Source organism: Ambystoma mexicanum, chromosome 1p, assembly GCF_040938575.1.
Source record: "Ambystoma mexicanum isolate Mex_15411 chromosome 1p, UKY_AmexF1_1, whole genome shotgun sequence".
NCBI classification, from domain to species: Eukaryota; Metazoa; Chordata; class Amphibia; order Caudata; family Ambystomatidae; genus Ambystoma; species Ambystoma mexicanum.
In genome coordinates this window covers 698,168,123-698,186,671 of record NC_090921.1, presented here as the reverse complement: position 1 = coordinate 698,186,671, position 18,549 = coordinate 698,168,123, and the positions used below count along the sequence as shown (strand labels likewise).

At 47.9% G+C, this 18,549-nt stretch overlaps 1 protein-coding gene across 5 annotated transcripts in view; it reads right to left on the bottom strand.

The window, feature by feature from the left end:
* Window positions 1–18,549, bottom strand: part of GON4L (gon-4 like) — a 2,357,623-nt gene that overhangs the window by 653,740 nt on the left and 1,685,334 nt on the right. The gene's annotated exons all lie outside the window — the stretch shown is intronic.

Sequence of the window (18,549 nt, the reverse complement as noted above, 5' to 3'; positions counted from 1 at the left end):
CTAGGCAACAGTATTTCCCTCAAGTCCATCTGAACCAACTAGTGGTAAATGTGGTGGAGCCACCAAATCTAAACTCTCAGCAGGGGTGGTGAAGGGTAAACACTTTAAAACATACCATGAGGCAATATCCACTTACATTACTCAAATAAAAAATGTATTCGTTGTGAAAATGAAATGCAGCATTTGAGGCCAAACATTCTGTAAAATGGATAGTTCAGTGTCTCCGTTTTTGACTCTGCCAAGTCTTTAGCCTCAAAGTTGCCTAAGTTACATTTTGTATAGCCCCTAAAATCATGTTTATTCTAAAGAGAATAAAATTCTCCCATAAAAATCATTACAGTGATGTAAAGAAAACAATGGCAAACGTCATCACTGTCGGATTCAGATGTAGAAAATGAAGCTTCTCAAGCAGAAATGGGGTATTTAAAGTTACCAGGGATGGTGCTGTCTCCACACGACAAACAGGATTTACAGAGCAGCTGTACACAGCAGCTGTCTGTTAGCCAAAGACAGACAAGTAGCTAACAAACAGTGGCCAGCAATACAGATCAGTTAAGCCTGGGAGTCCCAGAGATCTTGGATGAAGGATTCTTAGTTTGAAGTAGTCTTTCTTTTCACCATAAGCCGCTAGCTCTCCCAATTTCTCTCTCAGCCTTATGGCGCTCTGGCCTCTTAATGACTAGAAACGCAGCGCAAGCAGCAGGACTGTTTCTGGGGAAAGAGTTGTCTTAGAGGCTTTCAATCCAGCCCAGTCAAGGGTAGTGAGCACTGCTTACAGTTCCCTTTGATCATTTGAGAAAGCTACATCCACAGGTCCCGGAAGCACTTCACCTTCAGAGCGGTTTCAGGGCAGGTCAGTGCAGTGCAGAGGAGTTTGCACAGGGTAATCCTCAGGTTGGTGTTTGCTTCTGGTTTCTTGAGGACTCTTACCAGTTATGCAAACATTTTAGGTGCAAATTCCTTCATCTTACAGGAATGGGGGGAAATGAGTTTGCACCCAGCCTCCAATCACAAACATGCATCAGTACAAACATTCAATTTAAACTCTCAGGAAGACGCACATGGTGTAGGTTCAGTAATGAATCCTGACATTCTATTTGGTTAGTAATCTAGAACCCGCCTAATGAAGGCAGCATCCAAAAAGGTTGGTTTTATTTAGGCTGGTTTGGAGCGGTTCTCAATGGGCAGGAAATGCTGTTTCGGGGATCGTTACACCCCACCTCGCCCCAAATGAGTTTTCCAGTTCTTAGGTAGTGTTTACTAAAGTCCACCTGTGGTAGGACTGTAGAAGTCTCACTCCCAACTCTTAGGTTTGGCCTGAAGTACACAAAAGGTTGGTAGCTATGGTCGAGCAGCTGTCTAGGTGGGAGGAGTGTTGTAGTTCAGTACAACGACCTTTGAGTACACTCAAAACACTTGCACACAGTAGTTATATTAAACAAAGAATTTATTATATAAACTAGAGCAATGTTAAACTGAAAATGCAATTCAGGTAAGTAAGTAAAGACTTACACATATTTACACTGGGACATTTGCTGTAGCAATACTCCGTTCAATAGTAGACCTTTAGATGACAAACAGTCAAGAGTAGCTTTAGGTTAGCAAATCATTCATCAACCAACATTTACTAAATAGCAATACTGGAAAGTTCGATAACTGTGTAGGTCTAAACTTTAAAAGTCCAACCCTATCTGGGGAATGATCAGTGACACGTGGGCGGCAGAACAAAGGAAGGCAGACTGTCAAAGTTGTCAAATTCACAAATTATGCTTTTCGCAGCAAGTAACCAAATTGGATTCAAAGGGTTCAGGGGGACTAGGTAGGCCTTAGCAAAACAGAAAGTTGATGGCGGGAAGGTTTTGAATTAATCATAACCACGGGCAAAGCTCTGGGCAACCCTCCAGACCATAGTTTTTCAGCCTGCCAAGCAATTACAGAAGGGGAAAAACCATATGCAAACTATGTAGGCCACCTGAAGGATTTCAGCCTAAAGGACGGATGTCCTAAGGCCTGGGAGAACACTTTTGGGTCTTTCACCCCAATGTGACTCAAGAAGCTCAGGAGGAGCGAACAGTAAGCAAGACAACAACTGTCCAGGCAAGTACCCAGTAGTGAGACAGTACCTTTTATGATGAATAACAGCAATGTCACCGGCGGGTCACCAAGGTAAGAGGACAGCAGCTCCAGTTGGGGACTCTGGCTTTGACAGCTGGAGGAGGAACCTTTGGTGGGAAGCAGGTGCTCACAGGGATGCCCAGCAGACAATCTTCACAGAATTCACGTGTGGATGCTCGACACATGCTTTGTAGCAGTGGCGACTGCCACCCGGCAGACTTTCCTCCTGCTCTTAGTCCACGACTCAGCTGAGGGGCTTCTATGATCGGGATGGAGTCTCTGTAGGTTCAGACAGATGTCCACAAACGTGCAGCCAGAACCCCGCTGGACGAGATGATTCACTGCAGCTGTGCCAGAGGTCCCAGGTTATTTGCAGCTCGTATGATGGCGCAAACTGTAGCTGGTCTCGAAGATGGTTAGGCCCACTAGTCCAAGGGAGGAATTTGTCCGATCTGGATATTCCCTGTGGCACAGAAGAAATGGGTGGAGCACCAGCTGTCACTCAGTCGGCTTTGGCGGTCGCTGGAGGTCGTTGCAGAAATCCTCCTTTCTTCTTCTTCGGAATGGATCTTCCAGTGGTAGACTCTGGCTTCAGCATCAAGACCCGGACATTATATGTAGGAAACCAGCCAATAAGCATGCATGCTACATGCAAACTTTGGGTAGTGGCTGTCCCAAGGGGACAGCCAGGCACCACGTCAGAACTAGATCCAAGCAGACACATTGGAGGACAAAGACCTGAGGGAGGAGTCTCGGTGACCTCCCAGTTTCCTGTCCTCCCAGACACACTAGCGCCTTTGGGCGGGCTTCCCAATGGAAGCCAGAGGGAGACAAAGGAATGAGCAGAACGTCCCCCCCCCCATCCAGGTTGTCGAAAGGCGGCTCAAGAAAGGACACGTCATTGCGGGTTTGCAAAAAAAGGAAGACTGACACCGTTTTGGAATAAGGGTGCCCAATTTGTCACTTAACGCAGGTGCAAATACAGCCTGCGATGCAAGTTTCGGTAGAAAATCATCCACTGCCACCAGCCACTCAGACTTGTCATTGTAACTAGAAAGTTACAGGATAAGTGAGAAAAGACATACAATGTGTCCCCTCAGCACTGCCCATAAGGTGGTGTGTGCTGATCTCACAAAAGAAAAGCATAGGTAGGATAAAACATATCCCTCTGGGGAGCGTGGCTTGGAGCCATGGTGGACGGACAGACATTGAGAGCTCCTGGCCACGGCCACGCACCCTCCACTAATGCCCCAGTGATAGCAAAGCCAGTAAAATTTTAAGCAAAGGAATCATTCTCTGAGGTATGCAGGCGTATCCCGTCCAAGTTTCATGACCCACGACAGTGCTGAACGGATAGTTCGAAGCTACTCTGCACGACGCGGGAAACAACAGGGCAAAATGGCGATTGTCGTTAGCCCCACCAACGAAGAAGTCCGACACTGCTGCGCTCAGAGGAGTCAGTTACCCTGCTCAGCCCAGCAGCTGTAAACCTGCACCGTCTACTGGGGACCGTAATGAGCTGTCACGCCGGGTGCCCGCCCATGGGCTAACAGGCTCCCTCAACCGGGGGGAGTCCCCCGGCTCAATTCCCACCACCCCCGGAGTAACTTGACAAGCTCTCGCTTTGTGCCTGCAGCAGAGGCCAGGCAGGCTGAGCAGCCCACCCAACTCACAAGACCGGCACTCACCTCCATAAGACAGGCACCCCAGTGGATCCCCAACAGGGCCTGCCTTCATCCGCCGACAGCCACGCCAGTGCAAACCATGGCCGACACGCCGCAGGAGTCCGGCTGACCACACCAGAGGCAGTGATTCCCCCAGCCCACGCTAGGCGCAAGTCAGGAGCCATCATCAAAGCCCCTACCGCCTGCCAGGAGTTCCGGGCTGCACCTGAACGCCCCAAGAATGAGGCCCCCTCTGATCCGGTCTCTCCCTACGAGCTGACGCAGGCCTAGCACCTGGGGCCTCCCAGCCAAAGACCTTTGTTGCTGCATCGAATCTTTGGGCTGGTGGGACCACTCAGTCTCAATGTCTTCTCATGGCCCTGCAGTTTGAAGTCTTCGGAAGTGTCCCTGGGTAAACCGGTGGGCTGACCAACTCCATTTTGTGCTATGATGCCAGAAGCATTGCCGTCCCACTTTTCCACCCTGAACATCGGTGGTCTCCAGCTAGTCCCACAAGTCACCTTCCTGCGAAGTTTCAATGTCCCAGCATCAAGGGGTCCGGAACCAGGAGGCTTTCTTGGACCACGACTACTGAGACACTTGCCGACATGCACAATGACAATCGCTGCCACCAGCCATCCCCCGTCTGGTAGAGTATTCAGAAGATTCCTGCATCAGTGCCTGCTGCATTCGTCCACTGGAAATGGTTGCATTCTGCTCTTGGACCCGATCAGAACTACGCTTGCGCCCGCAGCTACTGGGCATCTGCTACCAGTAGCTGTATCTGCTATACAGATCCAAAAGTGGGAAAACCTACCTCCAGCGATCCTCCTTCGACCTGGAAAGGGTCAGGAAAAATCAGAGTACGGGTAGTGAGTAATAACAAAACTTACCAGTGCCCCTATCTCTCGATTTATTTTACAACTCTTGGCTTTGGCAAAACTTACTCCAAAAGCACTCCAAAAGATAGAAAAGCATTTTACTAACGAGTTTACTGGTTAATAAAATGCTGAACCCAAGACCCATCTGATTTGCCCCTCTTGGCCACCATATGGTTACTGCACAGATGCACCAAACCGCATCATCTTTGTCTCCAACCTGGCAACATCCTTGGTAGTTTTGATGCCCTTTTCTTCTCTCTTTTTGGTCTATGCCAGGGGTTGATTTTAACTTCTAAAACTATTTTGACAGCTTGTGATTGCTTTCCTATAACCCTTTAGTGCTTTAGACATGGAATGACAAGCATTACTTACCGTAAATGCATTTCTGATTATTTTATCTGCGTAGATTCACATGCTGTGCATATAGTCTGACATCCAGTGGTAACCGCAGAGTATTGCATCTTGTCTTTCGAGAATCGAAAGGGGACGTCGACATGGGCGTGCCTGTAACACTATCCTTACGTGACGTGTAGTGTATCCAAAATCCCTCACGCGTCGAGGTCCCTCCGATTGTATTTTGTCTGCCGTGAGGGAGCCTTATGACTATCGTGAGTACAGAAAAGAAAAAGTAGTAAGACGTCTATTTCCCTTCCATCTGAGTGGGGAGGAAGGGTGGGCGCATGTTCATCTAAGCAGATACAATCATCAGAAATGCTTTTACAGTAAGTAATGCATGTCTTCTGATGCTTGTTAATCTGCTTAAAATCACATTCTGTGCATAGACTAGCGAGCAGTACCCAGAGTTGGAGGTGGGTTGCGAGAAGGAACAGTAGTGAAAAGATGTCCTAGTGCTGCTTGTCCTACCTGAGAATCAGACCTAGAATGAGTACCTAGGCAATAGTGTTTTGTAAACGTGTGTACAGAACTCCAGGTTGCCGCTTTGCAAATGGACTCTAGGGGAACATTTGCAATGAATGCTATGGAAGCACCAGTGACCTGAGTAGAGTGCTCTCTAGGCTTGAAGGGCAATTCTCTCTTAGCAAGCGAGTAACATAGTGTGATGCATTTGACAATCCACCTTGAGATTGCTGATTTAGAGACAAGATCCCCTTCTCTACCAGCTGCGATTGAAACAAAAAAATTGGTTGGTCTTTCTCAGTGGTTTAGTTCTGTCCAAGTAAAACACGACTGCCCTACGCACATCTAATGTGTGTAGGCTTCTTTCGGCCATGTAAGTAGGGTTCTGGAAGAAAGTAGGCAGTTGTATTGATTGGTTCACATGGAACTTGGGAGATAAATTTAGGCGCAAAACGAGGGTGAGTGCGCAGAACCACCTTATCTCTGAACTGTAACGAAAGGGTCTAGATCTGAAAGGGCCTGTAGATCACTAACTTCTTATAGAAGCGATAGCCACTAGGAAGGCTGTCTTATAGGTAAGATCTTTGAGACTTGCCTTATGCATAGGCTCAAATGGAGACCCCATAAGTCTGCTTAATACCACATTCAGGTCCCATCCGGGAGCTGGATTTGAAATGGGGGTTGAGGGGGTGAAGCCTCTTGACCCCTTCCATGAAAGCCTTAATAACTGGTATCTTCCACCATAATACTTCTTGTTGTGATGTAGTGTAGGCTGAGAGCGCAACTAAGTGAATCCTAAGGGAATTAAAAACCAGGCTTGAGTCAAGCAAGTGAGTCAGGTACAATACAATGCGAGTAGGAGAGCAGTCAATGGGATTGATGCCCTTCGTATTGCACCAGATAAAGCGTTTCCATTTACTGGAATAGCAATATCGGATGTTAGGTTTTCTCGCCTTCCTTAAGTATGTCCATGCATCTCTGAGGGAGTTGTAGGTGTCCGAACTCTCTGACCTCAGGAGCCAGGCCGCTAAAATCAATGTTTGCGGCATGGGTGAAGTGTCTCCCCTTTGTCCTGAGACAACATGTTGTATGGGCAAGGTAGTTTCACTGAGGGAGATGGAGACAATTCGATCAAATGAGCGAACCAGGGTTGGCGGGCCCACATGGGGGCCACCAATATCATGTTGACTGATACCTGGTGCCTCTTGTGCACTATCTTATTGAGTTGGAGAGTGGGGGGGAAAAGCGTAAACAAATTTCCCTGACCATGTGATTTAGAGTCCGTTCTCCTTGGAGCAGTTCTGGGGGTACATGGAGGCGTAATCTTGGCATTGAGCGTTCTCCAGAGTTGCGAACAAGTCAATCTCTGGGAAGCCCCATTCTGCGAAAACGTTGGAAAAGATGTCTTCGTGTAAACGCCATTCGTACTGCATGGGTAGTGGGAAATCTCTGCCAAGTACGTCTGCCAGAAGATTGAATTCCCCTGGAACATGTTATGATAACAGGAACATGTGTTTGAGAGCCAACTTCCAAATGTTCTGGGACAGTTTGGACAGCCTTGGAAAATGAGTGCCCCCCTGTTTGTTCAGATGGTACATGCCCGTGGTGCGGTCTGTGAGGATCAGGACCGTCTTCCCCTGCAGTTGTGTCTGAAAAGCTTTCAGTGCTTTGAATACTGCTAACAGTTCCAACAGGTTTATGTGGTTGGATGCTATGTCTGACGACCAAACTCAGTGCGCGGTCTGTTGAAGCAGGTGAGCTCCCCACCCTGTGAGAGATGCGTCCGTAGTGAGAGTGGCCTCCACTGCGGGGGTGGTGAAGGATTTCCCCTTCAAGAGGTTTTCCCTTGACCACCACCGTAGCGAGAGAATGAAGGCTGGCGAGACAACCACTAGATCGGCCCATTGTCCGCTGGCCTGACACCACTGGCAGTTGAGACACTCCTGCATTGGACGCATGCGCAAGTGCGCGTGAGGAACCAAATAAATGCATGACGCCATCATTCCTAACAGTCGCATAGCCTTGCGTACCATCACCTCTCGACTGGTTACATATTGAGGGATCTAAAACAGCATGTTTTGGACCCTCTCGTTGGAGGGGAAGACAAAGCCGTCCTTTGTTCGAATTAGAGCCCGTAGGAATTGCTTGACTTGACAGGGGTCTAAGCTGGACTTCTTCTCGTTGATGGAGAATCCCAGACTGAATAAGAGGTCTATCATCTTTTGGGTATTTGACAGGCATGTTTTCGTAAGAATCCCCTGTTATGAGCCAGTCTTCGAGGTAAGGATAAACCGGCATGGATAACCTGCACAGCTGTGCTGCTGCCACTGCCAGTACATTTGTAAATACCCTTGGTGCTGAGGCTATGCCGAAGGGTAGTAACTTGAACTGATTGTGCTTGTCCTGTATTATGAATCTGAGGAGAAATTATGTGAGCCGGCCCTCGACCAGGGAGGCATGGGAGGGGACCCGGACCTGTGGGTCATTTTTGGCCTGAGGCCGGGGAGCCTCGAGGGGTAGAATTCCTACCACTTCCTTTACCACGTTGTTGGCCTCTTGGGGGATGCGGGGTGGTGTCGGTGTTGGCTCCTTGAGTAGTGGACCAATTATTTCCCAAGCTGTATTGGTTCGGAGGGAAACGTTGACCACGAAAGGACCGTTTAGGCCCCCCTCCTCGGAAAAGGCCTCTGGGTGATCTGATCCAGGGTCTTGAGGGTATCAAGCTCTTTCTTGGCTGTTTCGAGTGCTTCATCAACCGCCTTTCCAAATAAATGAGTCTCCTCCACCGGCTTATTTATTAATGAGGGTTGAGTCTCTAGTTTAAAACCAGAGTTGCGTAACCATGCGTGCCTCTTCAGGAGGGTACCTTGAGCGAAGGATCTGGCAGCTGTTTCTGCTGCATCCAAAGTATTTTTAAGGATACTCTGATTAACCTGCCCTTCAGCCACTGTGGAGAGCAGGCGAGTTTGCAGCGGTTCAGAGACTTCTTGAAGGCCCTCCTGTAGCATGGTCCATTCTGCATCGGCATAGCTGGCCAACAAGGTTGTATTATTTGCGATGCTCGTGGAAAAGGCTGCAGCCGCCGCGACCCTTTTCCCTAGAGCATATATCCTTTTACACTCCTTGTCAGGAGGGTGCCCCCGCAGTTGATAGGGGAACCCCTGCTCTCTTCCTGGTTGTTGTTACTACCAGTGAATCTGGAGTGGCATGACCCCTGATGTAAAGAGGGTGAGAGGGGGAAGGTCAAAACTATTTTGTTACCCTAGGATTTACTGCTCTAGTTAGGGCAGGCATCAATAGAGAAGGGGCCAACCACTTTTTGATTGAATTTAACAGAGGAATAGCTTCGCTGGCCGGTGGTTTTTCTTTTAGGATGTCCTCCACAAAATCAGCTTCTGGAACAGCTTCCTGGGTAGCAATATGGAAATGAGCCGCTGCTTCCCTTAATATGGCATTGAACGCCATTTGGTTGTCGACCGGGGAGGCCTGTCAAGTGGGTGTGGGTGGGGGGGAATCCAAGCACAAGGCATCAGGTTCCGGTGTTGGATTAGGTGACTGCCAAGGCTGAGGATCAACCGGGTCTGGGTTGTCCTCCCAACCCTCTGTGGAGTCCAAATGAACATCCTCAGTGTCTGCAAAGGGATATTCATCCCGATTGTATAGGTCCACTGGAACCACCTCCTCAGTGAGGTCATAAATATACTCTTCTTCTTCCTCTTAAGAAGGGTCAAAGACATTCTGAAGCTTAGCCACAGGGGGAGGTGGGTTCTCATCTCTAGGCCTTTTTGCGTGGATTTCTCAGAGTTCTACAAATCTCTTTAGCCTCTCCATACATCCCTCAAATTTCTCCCTGGTCCAAATAGATGAACCAGAGGGGTCCAGGAGTGGAAAGGGCTTCTGTAATGGAACTTATGACGCCAAATGTCGAGATTTCTCCTTTAACGTCGAAGAAATCCATCCAGTGCCTTCTGAAAAGTCATTTTGGTGGACATACGGTTGACGCGTGTCCTTTTGTTTGTCCTTAGGCCTCTCTGTGGGTTCCGATGAATCCTTCGGCCTATCCCTAGATTTCAACGAATCCTTGATCTCGGTGAATCCTTTGACTTTTGCTTCTGACCATCTGCCGAAATAATCCCAGCGATGCTTTCGGTAATCACGTCAGAGTAAGGAAGTTGTGAAGTTCGGGCCTGCGGTTGCGAACTTAATTTCGGCGGAACCGGGGCCTTCTCGATCGAGGACGCTTTCTTCTGATGCGTCTTGACGGACTCCAGAATATTGGTGGCAGTGCCCTTCAATTTAGAGAGCCCAGTCGCAAGGCGTACCTGCGATTGCGGGGAGGGCTGCCGATCGGCGGGCACGGCCAAAATTACTGGTGGGCCCGTTGGCGCTATGGACTGCTTCGACTGATTCGTCGAAAACGTCACTGGGGTTGTGTTCTTAGTATGTGAAGAGAGTGCGTCTTTGTCGCCTGGGTGTACAGTCCCCATAGCAGGACCGGAGTCTTGCCTAGAGGAGACAGGGACAGATGTGGAGCGAGAATGCTCCGCCGAGAGGTCAATCGCCTCCGAATCGGAGGCCCGTTTGTCACTCAGCCCCTCGTCACAATGGGCGGTTGTGGCAGTGGGAGAACTAGACTTGGCCTGTGACGTTCCGTAGGCTGCCCACCGCTTAACACAGTGCTCCTTCAGTGTCTTCGGAAGCAGGAGCTTGCAAGCCGCACAAACCGTCTCGTCGTGATTAAGGGGCAGACACTGATTACACTTACAGTGTTTATCCCTCGAGGGAAATTTGGCCTTACAAGAAGGACAAAACCTAAACTGAGCCCTCTCCATAGCTGAGGAAATATATAGTGACGTAATGACCCAGGGAAGAAAGAGAGGAAAGGCATTCTTAGAAAAGGAAATGTCCACCCCGACCCCACTCTCCCTACTGTGTAGGCCTGCCAAAAGACCCGGCTACATGGTCGGCAGCACCAACCGGAACACTGTCGGTCGAAGATTTGTGTAATCGGCTTCGGCGGAGATCTGGAAACAGCCATCGATGGAAGGGACGATAGGATAATATTCAATAACTTTATAATATACGACCAAAGGTCGAAGGATAACAATAGCAAAGTCTCTGGACGAGCTCCGCATAAGGCGACCAGTATGCTGTGGGAAAAAAAAATTATCTGAGGGACCTTGACGCGTGAGGGATTTTGGGTACGCTACAAGTCACGTAGGGATAGTGTTACAGGCACGCCCATGTCGACGTCCCCTTTCGATTCTCGAAAGACAAGATGCAATACTCCGCGGTTACAACTGGATGTCGGACTTTTTGCACAGCATGCGATTCTAAGCAGATTTTTAGGGAGAATTCTAATTTATGGCTAATTTCCATTACCTAGTGAGTCCCTCAGCAGCTTTGCTGGATTTCTGGGGTTTATTTTTTTCAACTGGTAAGAGTGTGAACCTGTTTTCAACTCTTACATGTGTTTTGATATGTGTATTTCTACTTTTTGTGAGATCTTTGGCTCTGGCGCACACCACTCCATGAGCCCAACTATTTGTGTGCGTTACACAGCACCCTCGGTACAGTGACACAGGGTTGTCTCTAAGACTTCCCACTGACTCCATTTTCCTGGGGCTGACTACTGTCCCCCAGAAACAGGTAAAGTTGCCATTTACTTTATGTAGTCATTTAAACTACAGACCCAATACACCCCATCTTACATGGAGTATTGGAAGGGGTTAATTCCTACTCCTTTTTGTCTGCACCTCTTGGAGCTTTGTTTCGCTCCCTTAACACTAAGACTTGGCTGGTGTCAGTGGTATCTACCCTATCTTTTCTACCGCGATTATACTATATAAACGTGGTACTGTTTTAGGCTATTGTATTAGCCTCAAACTTAAACCCACTTGACCAAATACTTTTTAATTTGGCTCCGGCCGGGTTTTATCGCCATTTCTTTTTGTTAAAGTCCTTCATGTGTTTTACTTTGCGCGGCAAACCAGGTTTGCCTTCTTTGTTCGCCAACCTTTGGCGGGCTTCTGTCCAGAAGCCCTCCTTTGGCGTCTGGGTTGTCTAGGTGGGCTGAATGTGAGGGAGGGGTTTAGTCACCCCCTGCACAGGGTCTCCTTGGAGACCCAAGTCGCACTTTGTGTCCGTTGGCTGGAGGGGTTGTCCGGGCTGGACAACCCCCCTGCTGTGTGATTGACAGCCAGGGTGTGTGAATGGCGAATTTTCGCATAAAAGGCTGGACTCTTGGGCTGGAAGTCTGAGTCGCCACTGGAACCAAAGAACCGAAGAGAAGCGGAGAAGACGGCTGCTGCAACTCCAGAGTCCCAGTGAAGCCCTGCTGCAGTCCTGAGCCATCTACCCTTCAACGACAGAAGATCCAGTCCAGAGTCTTCTTCCCTTGAGCCTGGTGGGATCAACCAGCTCACTCTCTACAGCCAGAGAATCCTCTTATGGGTCGAAATCGCTGCACGAAGCTGTAGTGGTCCGGATAGCCATCAGAAGAGCCCTCTCCTGTTTTAGAGGCGCGCACCTTTTATTCACCGTTGCTTTGCTGCTGCTGGCCTCATCCCTGGGTAGTGCAGATCGCTCCAGACGTTGTCCTTGTCCCCACAACTGAAGCTTCAGGAACCGTGAGTCTGCAGGAACTACCAGGAACAACTGGTGTGGCACCAACTTTTCTTCATTTGAATAAGGTACTGTATCCATTTGCTCGTTCTCTCCGTTCGACCTTCAAGAAACTGGGTCAACCCTTTTCCTTGCCGAAGGCTTGTCCTTCCTTCCCTCTTATAACTTTTGCCTCCTTTTGACAATATCCAAGTACTCCTGGAAACGTCCATCTCAAACTGTTCTATCGTGTGATCCTGGACAACAGAGCCCTGTTTCATTTGACACTGGATCAGGCCTATTGACTATCTGTATTTTAGAACACGTTCTCTGATTCTAGTGCCTTGACAAAAGTATTGCCTATGATTATTCTCCACTATTCCCTGGTTTTTATTCAATGTGCTAGGTGTGTTTCACTACTGTCACAATTCTTCCTGTGGGTACACTTTTCTTTTATAAGATCGAACTGTCATTACTGTCAAAAAGTGAGTGTTCCTTAACCCCCGGTAACGTCTTTTGTTTCACAACACCGGTCTGTCAAACCCTAATGTACTTACCTTGAATTGACCTAAACCAAAGGAATTGGTTGTGTGTAGTATATTTTAGAGTGTAGTTTTAATTAATAGAAGTGAAGTGTTTTGTGAACAGATGGTTTAAAAATAAATGTACATCTAGATTTTTTTTTACCAGAAACCTTGAGTCAGTGTTTGTTTGAGTCACAGTAATTGTAGTCCTTTGTGTAATCACTAGTACGGCTCATTTGCTCTTGACATAAGTCAAGCTGCTCCGCTACTGCTACCACTATAACTGAGTAGTTCAGGCTTGTACCAAAGGTGAAATTGTACTGCCACTTGTAGACTTAATCACCTGTAGTGTTCCCTAAGGCTACTGCAGAGGATTCTGCCTAACACAGATTAACAAGCATCAGAAATCTATTTTACAAAGTTAATTACCTGTAATTCTGTAGCCGCTCAGTGTACCGCTGTGGCGGGCGGTTAGGGAACATTTCTGTTTTGGCAACTTTCATTCCATAGTTCTATGGACCCCCAAACGTAATGCTTTCGTTTTGGAACCTGTCCTGACTTTTTACTGGGAAGCAAAGCCTTCCACTTCACTCCTCCGGCCTTTTGCTAATTTTGTTATTGGGAATCTGATCAGTCCTTTACACTATCAGTACTGGGAAACTAGGATTCCTTTTGTCATTTTACCTTTTAGATAACGTTCTAACAGTGCACACAACATCTTACAGTGTAGTGCAGTTGGAATACAGTTGTGTATCCCCCTAGTCTTTTACACTTGGGATTTTTGGCGACTTGTATGTGCTTAAAGATAAGTTGGTTAAAGCAATATTTGGACAATTTTGTGTTATTTCTACTATGCATATTCGCTTTTACCGCATATGTCTACTAAACGTGGTGTGACCAATCCCAAGGTATCGTCGCTGCTTCCATGAGGGAAGCCCCTTCCCTTGAGGCCAGGGTGGTGAGGCCACTACCCTATCGTCCCGCTGGGGGATGTACTCAGCGGGAGGATCTCATGGGGAGGGAAACCCACTATGGGAATAGTGACTACCATACGGGTGAACGGAGTATCCACGTCAATCACCTGACCCTAAACCCCCTTCCTACAATAACCCCACCTCTCCTTCACCTCCTCCCTCTCAAGCCCTACACTCATATACCATGCACTTTTGTAGCCCAGCAGAAGTATGGAGTACTGAGATGAGGAAGATCTCTGGTGAGTTGCAACATCATAACTCACTCAGTACTAAGATGAGGAGGCGCGGAGCAGTAAAGAATACTTACCATAGCCAATTTGCACATTCTAGTGGTTCACAGAGGTAGATTGGAAGAAGCAGTATTAAAAGCAAAGAAGGACTTGACAATGTCTCAAGCCCGCACTGGAGAATCCGCGAGATGAGGAACACTCTGAAGAAGAAAGCCAAACTAGGGAGCTGAGCAAGGAGAAGGTCGCTGTCCAGCTGGTCCAGTGTGCAGGGACAGCGTGCTGAGAAGCAGGGAAGATGATCCTGGCTTCCCCGAAGGTCGGCAGCCGTGGAAGAACGGTCTGACGCCAACAAGAGTGAAACGGGCACGGCAGACATGCCGACCTCTGGAAAGGAGAGAAGGAAGCAGGGGAACATTGTGGATCACAGAACAAGGTAAACAGATGAGAGAGGAGGTGCCAGGGAAACTGTAAAGTGTCTGAGACAGTCAAAGGTGCCAAGTCAGCCCATAGTGTCACATGAATGGGCTTTGGACCCTAACAAAAGTGAAAAGACATTCGGAAAGTCTAATCAAGTGAACAATTCTTGCCAGAAGTGGCGTATTGGCAGAAGTCTGCAGTCCGAGTCTGGGACCGGCACCCATATAAAGAACTGTGAAAGTGATGGACAGTATATACAGTAATTGGCAGGCAAGTAAACCATATCTGTATGTGACGCTATAGCCTGGGAGTGCATCTTGGCTGTTCTTTGCCGTTGCAGTATCTGGTGGGAGGAAATCAGGGCAGCCAACCAGGGTCAGGGACCCACCACAGCTTGGGGAGTGCATCCAGGTTGTTCTTCGTCACAGTCCCTGGTAGAGGGAACACCAGTTCTACCAACTAGGGTCAAGGACCCACTCCAGTTTGGAAACGCATCCAGACTCCTTTTGTTTTAGCAAATGTGCCTGGTGAAAAGGAACCAGGTCCGCCAATCAAGTTCAGGGACCCAGGGACAGGAAAAAAGCCTGAGCGGTGCCAACAAGGGGACAGAATCTCCCCCCCCCCCCAACCCCCAACAATTGTTGAATTTTACAAGGAGGTTTTAAGATTCCATTACTGTCTTTTGTCCAGGGGAAGGGTGCAATTCTTTTGACTAGAAAGTCCCTCTTTTTCATTTAGTTTAGTGTGAAGGACAGAGTTAGGATTCGGACATTGGGACTTTTGCTTTGGACATTCTGACACTAGTTATTTCAGTTGAGGCAGGGAAATCCTTCTGGCAAGGTCGGGTTTCTTTTCCGTTTTGCACTTGAGCAAAGGTTTCTAATAATCACCATGACCCCTCTGATTCTTACCTCTGCACCTTTATAGTGGCTAGAGCCCTAAAATCGCCATGCCACAAGATTTTCACTTGTTATCCATATTGTTATTTGGCCTTATTCCTGCCTTTTCAGGTCAGGAAATCCAGTATAATGTCATACTTGCCCAGGAAAGCTGCTGCTTTTGCTAGCTAGTGATGCCTTTGTGTGCGCATGGCTGGTCCCACTCCACATCCGTGGTGCTGGAAAGTCTAGGTGTGCAGCATGCGTGAAACCCACAGTGATCCCTAATTGGACCACTGCTGGCTGCTTGAATGGTGCGGATCCTTACCATTGGTGGGATTGGACTTGCTTCCAGGCAGAATCTTGGATAAGAAGAGGACTCCTGCAGCCATTTCTGAAGATCAGCATTGGAAGCAAGTATCATGTGCAGAAGAGCAGCCAACTGAAGATCCTTGGACGACTCCCAAAGAGGCTCAGCATCCCTTCCTGCGTTTAGCCTGGTTAAGCCCTTCTGGACAGTCCCTGAGCAGTGTTTCAACCCTTGGACTGGTGGGACTAACCAGTTACGATGCGTTTGAGGATCCAGATGTCTTGAGCCTTTGGCAATGTTCCTGGACCATCCGGTCGACTGACCAGCTCTTTAGGGGGCTGCCTCGCTAGAACCATTGCAATTCCACGTTTGTCGGCGGAACTTTGGTAGTCACCATCTTGTGGTGCAAGTTGACTGTCTCCCAGCTTCAAAAGATCCTGTTAAGGAAGGTCTTCAACCGCTACTGGAAGGTTGACTACCGTCGCTTGTGAGGGGTGGCTGTCGCTGGAATTCGCCTTCCACGGCTGATGAAGTGTCCTGAAGAGGTCTACATCTGTGCCTTCTACGTTTCGTAATAGCCAAGGGTTGCACTCTGCTCTTGGAACTGACCGCAAGGATCCTTGCATCCACAGCGCCTGGGCACCTTTCACTGAAACAGCGGGAAAACCTATCTCCAGTGACACCCAGTCGACCATCTAGTCACCTGGGAAAATCAAGAGCCAGTGGGAGGTAAGTAATCGCAACACATCGTCTCCCCCGGTTCTTAGGATAAACCTTAGAATTAACTCTGGTTATTCCATTCCACCGCTTTTTGGTCATCGCATCTAGAAGTAGCTGTACCTGAAAGACAGGAACATACGGTTTAAGTTACTTACCTGTAACTATTGTTCTCTAGCATGGATTCACACGCTCATGAATATTCCCCGTCAGCCTGGGAATCCTCGGTAAAAGTAAAAGTTTTACTTTCACTTAGAAATTGTATTTCTCCTCTAAACCAATCACTGTCCTCTGGGCCATACTGCCACCATCCAATGACAGTCCTCTCCCTAAGCCCCTCCTCTGGCAGCCATCTTCAGATTTGGTAAGCACGTAAAGTGGCAGTATGACCAAGAAGAGCCACAGAGGGGAAGGAGGGAGGGTTTGAATGTGAATCCAGGCCAGAGCCATGCTGGAGACCAATAGTTACAGGTAAGTAACTCAAGCCTTCTCCAGCAGGGTTCTGGCATGGATTCACATGCTCATGAATAACGAATACATAGCAGTACAATATTATACAACCACGGGCGGTGGCAAAGGCTCAACAGAAGCAATTAACTCTTACCTCTGGAACAGTCTCACCTCAAGGGAACAGGTTGTGTAGCACTGCTTGGCCGACTATGGACTCCTCCTTGGAATCCCCGTCGACGCAGTAAATCTTTGTGAAGTGTGAGTGGACCTCCACGTTGCAGTCCTGCAGATGCTCAGCAGGGGCATACCAGACAGGAATGCCATTGTTGCAGCGATCGCCCTGGTGGAGTGGGCTCTCGGAAGGCTGAGCAGTGGTCGATTATCCAACCGATGACAGGGTGTGATGCATGTTAGGCCGAATTATATGCAGTACCCTTTGGGAACACTACACACAATTAAGACTACAAGTGACAGTACAGGCTTGTACCAAAGGTGAAATTGTACTACACAGTTATAGTGGTAGCAGTAGCGGAGCAGCCAGACTTATCTCAAAAGTAAGTGAGCAGTACAAATGGTTACACAAAGGGCAGTAATTACTATGGTTCAGGCAAACACTGACTCAAGGTTTGTAAGTAAAAGAATATATATTTATTTACTCAACAGTTGTAAAACATTTCACTATTATAAGCATGTTAAGAAATCACAATCAGAAATACACCACACCACTTCCATTCCCTTAAATTCCAGACAAGTTAAGCTCCCAAAACGAAGTGGGCGCAAAATGGCACTCCAGCAATTTAAAAGGGAGGGGAAAAACAAAGTTCTAAGAAAATAAAATAAGCAAAACCAACAGTTCAGTATTCAGGGCAATGAAACAAGAGGGACTACAAGGATCAAATCAGATAGAAAAGGCTTAGGGCCTGTTAGGCAGAATCCTGTGCCGTTCCCTTGGGGAACAATGCGAAAAGATTAAGACTACAGGAGTAAGCAGTAAACCCAATTGATAGCAGTCCGCACCACCCAGATTTGCCTGGTAGCTGTGGCTGAGAAGTCAGACTTCTCTCAAGAAGAGTAAGGCAGTATGCAGAGTATACACAATAGGGCCAAAACACAGTAGAGCAAACAAACACTGACCAGAGCTTTGTATAAAAAGTATATAATTATTTATTTAAAACACACTTTATGGTATATACTAGCACTCTCAATCAAAAGCAAGTTAAAACACAGTCATGAAAAGTATACACACATCCATTAATAGTTATCAGACAAGTCAGGGTTAAAACACTACTATTTGTAAGAACAGATGTGAGCGCTTAACCAAGATGGCACTCTGATAATGTAGTTAAAGGGAGAGAAAAAGGCAGAGCATAAGAATAAAACAGTTCCCAACACTTTTGAGTTCAGAGCAAGGGGAGAAAGCCAGGTTATACTATAGAGCCAAAGTTCATAGGACAGGCCCACTTTAAATGGAGCAAAGCGAAATGTGCCCAGGATCACACGGTTTAAAGAGCACTGAAAGTCTTTGCAGAGTGTTCAAAAGAGGTTGGGGTGATTCAAAAGATATAGTTAGAAGGCCTGGAGTCTACCCAGTTTAGAAGCCAAGGATTTAAGGGTCACCTTCAGCAATCTGTAGAAAGGGAGGCCAGGCAGGACACAGTACCTTAAAGAGAAAGGAAGCTCCAGGGGGGGCAGTTGTTCCTGGCAATGGTTGAAGTTCGTGGTTCCGACCAGGGGAAGACAAGATCTTGTCGAGGAGGGACCGTGGAGTCGTTGCACTGCAAAGGGATGAAACCAGCCACGGAGTTCCCGATTAAGAGGTGCGGTCCTTTTATTCGCAGTCAAAAGTGGTGAGCTTGGCATCTGGCCGCCGGGTTGCTTGGCACGGGCGATTCGACCAAGAGACGTCTTTGGAAGGCGAAAAGGGCGAA